Source organism: Castor canadensis, chromosome 11 (assembly GCF_047511655.1).
Source record: "Castor canadensis chromosome 11, mCasCan1.hap1v2, whole genome shotgun sequence".
Lineage (NCBI taxonomy): Eukaryota > Metazoa > Chordata > Mammalia > Rodentia > Castoridae > Castor > Castor canadensis.
This window is the reverse complement of record NC_133396.1, coordinates 43,676,104-43,684,070: the sequence shown is the minus strand read 5'-3', so window position 1 is coordinate 43,684,070 and position 7,967 is coordinate 43,676,104. Positions and strand designations below refer to the sequence as shown.

At 44.0% G+C, this 7,967-nt stretch overlaps 1 pseudogene; it reads left to right on the top strand.

The window, feature by feature from the left end:
- The first annotated feature begins 245 nt into the window (after positions 1–245).
- On the top strand, positions 246–960 carry LOC141413626 (protein Mis18-alpha-like; annotated as a pseudogene).
- The last annotated feature ends 7,007 nt before the right edge of the window (positions 961–7,967 follow it).

Genomic DNA, 7,967 nt, shown 5'->3' with positions numbered 1-7,967 from the left:
CTTCTCGGTGGCCTTGCCTGCAAGGTGTGTCTCCAGCGTCTCTCCAAGATTTCACTTCAGGGGGCACGCTTTCTGCTTCCTCCCTCTAGCCACCATCTTGGAATCCTATCTTTCCTCTTTTTTAAGTTGAATATCTCAGGTGTTTTATTACAGTGATGGGGGGGGGGCTAACACAATATTCAATAGATGAATGCTTCCTGCTCTGAGCATGTGCAGAAAGCATTTTGCCGCAGACATTCTGGGGCATGGGAGATTTGTAGGCAATGGTGGGTGCTTGGTGACCCATTTGTTGCAGAAGATGTTCCTCTACTTCCCATGTGTGTGATCACAAGAGCAAGTGGAGTGACTCCAGACTGTTGGGCAGGTGGTTGGCCAAAGACGTGAGGTGACACCAGCCACTGCAGAAATGGAAGAGCATGTGCAACTGGTCGGGAGGCGTGGGAGGCCCACGTAGAGGAGGCCTGCGTGGAGGAGGCCCGCATGGAGGTGGTGGCCGAGGACAGCCTGCTGGTGTCCCTGTGCGCCTGCTGCCCATGTCCACTGAGCTGGGTGGCCTGCCAGGAGGACTGCAACTGCATCCTGTTGCGCTGTGTTTCCTCTGATGTTTCTGTGGATCAGGAACAAAAACTGTCCAAACACAAAGGTGAAGAAAACTGCCTTCTTAAGACTGTTCTGTATGGGCTGCACCCTCAAACTTGATTTTGGGAATGTACAAATGCACTCCCAAGAATCTAGATGACAGGAGGGACCTGTTCTGTCTCAGCATTGAAGCCATTGAAAAGTTGCCCTTTAGGGTCCTCTGAAAAGCAAATTGAGCCATTAGATAAACTTTTTAGTCTTAAGAGCAGAGTTGAAATAGAAAACTCTCTAAAACAGATGGAAGACATCTTGATAGCACTACAGACTAAGCTCTGGGAGATTGAGTCAAAATTGTCCTTTAGCAACTTGGAGGCTACTTAAAAAGCAAACATTGATCTACCATTTGATCCAGCAATACCACTCTTGGGGATATACCCAAAAGACTGTGACACAGGTTACTCCAGAGGCACCTGCACACCCATGTTTATTGCAGCACTATTCACAATAGCCAAGTTATGGAAACAGCCAAGATGCCCCACTACTGACGAATGGATTAAGAAAATGTGGTATCTATACACAATGGAATTTTATGCAGCCATGAAGAAGAATGAAATGTTATCATTCGCTGGTAAATGGATGGAATTGGAGAACATCATTCTGAGTGAGGTTAGCCTGGCCCAAAAGACCAAAAATCATATGTTCTCCCTCATGTGTGGACATTAGATCAAGGGCAAACACAACAATGGGATTGGACTTTGAGCACATGATAAAAGCGAGAGCACACAAGGGAGGGGTGAGGATAGGTAAGACACCTAAAAAACTAGATAGCATTTGTTTCCCTCAACCCAGAGAAACTAAAGCAGATACCTTAAATGCAACTGAGGCCAATAGGAGAAGGGGACCAGAAATTAGAGAAAAGGTTAGATCAAAAAGAATTAACCTAGAAGGTAACACACATGCACAGGAAATTAATGTGAGTCAACTCCCTGTATAGCTATCCTATCTCAACCAGCAAAAACCCTTGTTCCTTCCTATTATTGCTTATACTCTCTCTTCAACAAAATTAGAGATAAGGGCAAAATAGTTTCTGCTGGGTATTGAGTGGGGGGAGAGGGAGGGGGCAGAGTGGGTGGTAAGGGAGGGGGTGGGGGCAAGGGGGGAGAAATGACCCAAGCATTGTATGCACATATGAATAATAAAAAAATTGTCCTTTGCCAGTTGTAACAGATGAACTTGGCTGTGTCTTTTATCCTGCCCCACCCCCTTCTTTCTTTCTGTTTTTGTTCTTTGGCACTTCTTTCTTTAATGAAATTATAAATATTTGTGTAGTTAATTTTAGGTAAAGATGTGATTGTTCACTTTTTTTCCCTCTTTTATGTGGGACTCAGGGCTTCATGCTTGCAAAGCAGGCACTCTACCACTTGAACCACACCTCCAGAGCATTTTGCTCTGGTTATTTTGGAAATGGGGTCTCATGAACTGTTTGCCCTGGCTGACCTCAACCCCTGATCCTTTTAATCTCAGCCTCCCAATAGTTAGGATTACAGATGTGAGCCATCAATGCCTGGCTTGTATTTTCTGGGGATTGAATCTAGGGCCGGGCTCATGCTGGGCAAGTGCTCTGTCACTGAGCCACACCCCAAGTCTCCCTTATTTGAATTTTAAAGGCATTTTATGATACTTGCTGTAATTGGAATTTAGGAGTTTTTATTTTGAAAAGAGACTGGTGTGATTTTCTGAACCATTTTCTCTGCTGTGTCAAATTCATTATTTTGTATTTTGTATTTTTTTTAAAGCTTTGTCACTTTTAATACTTTGGACAATATTTAATAGTAAATTGTAAGAAAATCTTAGAGAGTTTTTCCTACCTACTAAGTGGTTCACTGTCTGAAAACTAATGCTTAAAGTTCTCTGGAAAAACTGGTCAGTTGAATTATTTGTCAGAACTATTTTGAAAACTTTCACTCGCATGAATAAAATAGCGCACACACAGAGAGCGAGAGCAAGAGAGAGAGAAAATTTATTTACTTCTGTGTGCTTAAAAAATCTGGAAGAATATTTACCAAAGACAGTGACAGTTATCTCTGAGGGTAGGATTCTAGGGGAATTTTAGGATTTTTTTACTTGTATAGTGAACATGTACTATTTTTATGATTAGGAAGAGAACAAAGATTTTTAAAAGTGAAAAAAACCAGTTGAATGTTTAAAGAACATAATGCAACTATCCTAGGGAATACTACTCAACAATGAAAAAATATATATATATATTTTTGTGTTTTCAGGCAGAGTTCCTCTAGGTATCCTGGGCTGGCCTTAGACTTTCTGTGTAGCCCAGGCAGGCCTTGAAGTCATGATCCTCCTGCCTCAGTCTCCCTAGTGCTGGGATTATAGATGTGTGCCACCTCGCCTGGCTTAAAAAGAATCCTCGATACAAGAAACAACTTGGATGAATCTCCAGAGAATTATGTTAAGTGAAAAAAGCCAATCTCAAGCGCTTACATATTTTATGATTCTATTTACATAACATTCTTGAAGTAACAAGATTTTAGAAAATGTGAATTTAGATGTGGAGAACAGAAGGGTTGGAGCGTGGAAGGGAGGTGTATGGGGCTGCGAAAAGGCACCATGAAGGATTTGTGGCTTTCCAAGCTCTTAACATTGGGGGAATTGGGTTAAACATACATGTGACTGTTCAGTATTATTTCTTACAATTGCATGTGAATCTGTAATTACCTTAAAGTTAAAAAGTTTAATCAAGCCAGGCACTGGTGGCTCATGCCTGTAATCCTAGCTACTCGGGAGACAGAGGTCAGCATTGAGGTTCAAAGCCAGCCCAGGCAAATAGTTCTCAAGACCCTATCTTGAAAAAAACCCACCACAAAAACGGGCTGGTGGAGTGGCTCAACGTGTAAAGCACTGCATTCAAGCTCCAGCACTGAAAAAAAAAAAAAAGTTTAATTAAAAGCTAAATCATTCTCTACATACTGCAAAAGTTTGTGTGATGACAAGAAGTGAAAGTCATTTAGGGACTTTGTTAATATTTTACACACACATACACACACAACTTCATCGATAAAACGTTCTGGTTGTTGAACCCTAAATTAATCACCATTTTCTTTTTTTTTTTTCCTTAAATCACCATTTTCAATGAGAATTCCAACCTAAAGTCCTAACCTCCCCAGAGGAATGACTCTCATGTAGGATTCCAGACAATGAGTTGGGTCAGCAGGCAAAGCCATGTGGTCAGGAAGCCACCACAGCCCCAAGTCCTCTGTGTTGATACTACTGTCTATAAAGGGGGAGCATCCACAGGACTCAGTGAAGTAATAATGGCTGCTAAGTGTTTAACAGAGCAGCTTCTCCTCCTTCCTCTTTTTGTGGAGGATGAGGTACAGCCTATCTTCTAGGGGTGTCCAATACTTGGGGGTTGGCAGGGGGTGGTAGTTGGCTGATGAGGCCTGGGAAGGATGTGCTGGCAGTCATGTCTGGAAGGGATAAGAGGGCTTGAGCAACCAGAAAAGGGTGGCAGGGAAGGAAAGTCCTGGTAGGAGGGCATTTGAAGTGTTCCAACAGTGTGCATCTTTCCCCCCAGTGTAAAGCCCCAAAGATTCAAGAGGTCTGGCCTCTAGGAGGGAGCCTGACATTGTGGCCTGACACATGTAGTGTTCCAGGACAGTTCTAGCTTGCTATATAAAACTTTGTGCATTGCTGGACTTGTCATAGCATAAATTGACACACCAGAAAAATCTCTGTCCTGGCAGGTCTTTGGAAAATATATTGGCTTATTCTCACTGGCTGGCAAAATGGGTCTCTTTCTGCAGGGTGGGGACTTTTTCTGAGACTGAGAGTAACTGTGATATCAGGTGTGGCCACCAGGAGGCAAGAAAGAGCAGTCTGTGCAGGTCTGGAGAGAAAGTCAGCTGGTGGGACCAGAAGGTTGAGCAGAGTGGAGTGACACAATATGGTTATTGTTGATAGCTCACTATAGCAGTGTCCCATAGAGTGTGTCGCATGGCTCCTGCCACCTGCATTCCCAGAAATTTCCTGCTTCCTGTGACTGGTCGTTCAGCATTCTTTGTATTCTGAGAGTTACCCTTCCAGAACCTTCACAGAAAGTCCTTGAAAAAGTACAGCAAGGCTGGGCATTGATGGCTCACACCTGTAATCCTAGCTACCCAGGAGGCAGAGAGCAGGAGGATCACGGTTTGAAGCCAGCCTGGGCAAATAGTTAGTTCTCAAGACCCTATCTCAAAAATACCCAACACAAAAAAGGACTGGTAGAGTGGCTCAAGGGGTAGAGCGCCTGCCTAGCTAGAGTGAAGCCCTGAGTTCAAACCCCAGTACTGCCAAACAAAAATAAAAACTACAACCAGATATGCAATGTATACATATATTGAGACTTCACATGTTACTTCCTTAGTATGTATAATTTTTATGTTTTTATGTACCAGTTAGGAATAAATTCAATTTAAAAAGTGAACTCTAAGGTTGGGCCTGGTGCCTGTAATCCCAATTACTCCAGAGCTGGAGATTGGGAGGACCTTGCAACAGGGGTGAAGGGGTGGGGCCTATCTCACCAAACAAGCTGGTGTGGTGGTGTGCACCCAACTATATGGGAGGCCATAGGGAGACCCTATCTGAAAAATAACCTAAAGCAAAAAGGGCTACAGGCATGGCTCAAGTGGTATAGCACCTGCCTAACAAGTGGAAGACCTAAATTCAAACCCAATTCTGCCAAAATAAATGAATAGACAAATAAGTAAGTAAATAAGTAAATAAAAAAATAAAACTATGAAACTAAAAGCAAAAAACAAAACAAAACAAAACAAAACTATGGCCAGAATTTATTTAATTCCTTGCATCTAGAGAATGAGAGTGATCCAAAGGGGTTGAGTTTAAAAAGGTGCCCTCACAGGTAGGAACGCCTGTCTGGGCTTAAACCACCTGCACATGGGTGAGATAGTGAACTGGGCCCGGGAGCAGAGCGTTGAGTGAGAGCAGGGGTGACAGTGGGGATTCCCAGAGGAGTGATGTGGAGTCAGGGAGGCTGGGAGAGACTGCCTCTCCTCCCCCAGTCACCCCCAGCTTCACTTATGGACAGGCCAGGTGAAGCTTAGCTGCGTCCAGCAAGCAAGGCCAAGACAAGCAGGAGTCTGAAAACCCCAGCAGGGAGGGGTTGCTGAGAGTGCAGTTTCCCCTCCTGGCTCACAGAAGCCATTCCATCTTCAGGTAGCCCCTTTTCAGTCCTCCAGTGGTTATTCCTGGCAGATCAGGCCCTGCTAGATGAGTCAAGACAGTCTAGTACCCCTGAGTTCTAGCTCTGTCAGTGCCAAGTGGAGGATGGGCTTCCTGGGATAGGAGAGGCTCTGAGGTGAGTCTGGCAGGTTGAGTAGGAGTTTACTCCAGCAATGGCAGGTGGGGAGGGCCCTGAGAGGGATAGAAGGTGCCTGGACTCTATGGGGAGTGGGAAGTGTCTGGCATCCTGTGGGGACAGAGTGTGTGGGAGCTGGCACCAGATCTAGAAGAGCCTCAGGTATCCTGCTCAGGGCACCACTGAAAGTTTTCAAAGTGATAAAAATGAGATTCAGATCAGGCATGGTGGCACACACTTGGAATCCCAGCACTCAGCAGGCTGAGGCAAGAGGATCAGGAATTAGAGGTGAAAAGGAAAAGAAAAAGCAAAGGGTGGAAGGGCGGGGGAGAGTTTCATTTTGAAAGATTACCGTGGAGAGAGGTTCAGAAGCAGCGCAAGGCCAGCGCGTGTGAGACCTGTGAGAAGCTGGTTCTAAGACCCATGGAAAGGCCGGGGTCTGGGTTGGTAGAGTGACAGTGGGGCCAAGGAAGGGATGGATGGGATGGCTTTGGGGGCAGTAGGAGGGGGGAAGAGAGGAAGGGAAGAGACCACAAACAGCCTCATTCACCAGGCTGAGACATTTATTGGTGATGGTGGGTGTCTGGTCTTCCAAAAAAGCCATCTTGGCCAAGGCAGCCCTACCTTGGGCAGCTGCCTATTCCTAGGGCCCCAAATGTCACTTTATCGGGGCAACCAGTCTGTGTCTGGTTCTCAGAGGCTGACACACAATAATCAAACTCATAAGGGCACCCAGCAGGTCCAAATACCAATTCCCATTAGGGAATCGAGCTTTATGAAGAGGGACTGGCAGGGGCAGAGAGAGTGACTCAGTGGTAGAGCACCTGCCTAGCAATAGTGAGGCCCTGAGTTCAAACTCCAGTACCATAAAAAAAAAAAACTGTATGTGTACATGTGCCAATCAATAGGCCTATCCACCCACTCAAGGTTGCTGGAGGCTAGACACTCATCAGAGGTCACCAAGGGAGTAGGAAAATGTGGGCAAGGGGTGGGAGACTGTAAGGATATTTCTGAAGACAGTAAGCAGTGTGCTGTCTGGGACCATCCTGTGGAAGTGAATGCTACCTCTGCCTGATCCCATACCTCTAACTCTAGAATGGATGAATTACGGAATTCCTTCTTCCCTTTGATCTCCATTTCAACATCTCCTTCTTTGAGCCATTGTTTGCACTACAAAGCTGTGCTTTTATTCCTTACATACTGTAAAAGTCCAGCCTATAAAAACTGAGCAAGAGATGTACATGTCGTAAGGTGGAATCCATTCCCAGAGCTCAGAGATGCTACAAAATCCCTATTTATAATATCTGTTGCTGGGTATTTTTATACTTAGGTATCAGTTAGAGCATACATCATTTTGGGGGAGACATTAAAACAGAATATTTCTGTGAGAAGTTAATGGCATGACAAAGAACTAATGAGGAGTGGGGGTGGGGAATGATGGATAATGGAGAGATTGTTCCAGAACAAAGATTTAAGAGCCCTAACAATCTTTTTCAGGACTTTGTGCTTGCTTTACCACCTGAGCTACACTTCCAGTCCCTCTTAACATACTCTTCAAGTGAAATGTATGGGCTTATTTGAAGTCTAATTTAAGCACACAAGCCTTTAAAAGGATGCTTTTTGGAACAATTATTATGTACCCAATATCAGATCATGTCAAAGAACTATTGAGTTATAAGGTGTGATAATAGCAATATGCTTAAGTGAGAAAAATATATTTTAGAGATGTATGCTAAAGTGTGTAGGGGTAAAATGACATGACATCTTAAGCCTGGAATTTTATTTATTTATTTTTCTTGGCCATACTGGGGTTTGAATTCCATGTCTCACACTTGCTAGACAGGTGCTCTACCACTTGAGCCATTCTTCCAGTGCTGGAATTTATCTTAAAATATTTCAGTAAAGGGATAAAAACAAGTAAATCTGTGGTAAGATATGGATAATTGTTGAATCTAAGTGATGAGTGTATGGGAGTTCATTGTGTTGCTCTATTTCGTGTATTTAGCCATTTTTTAAA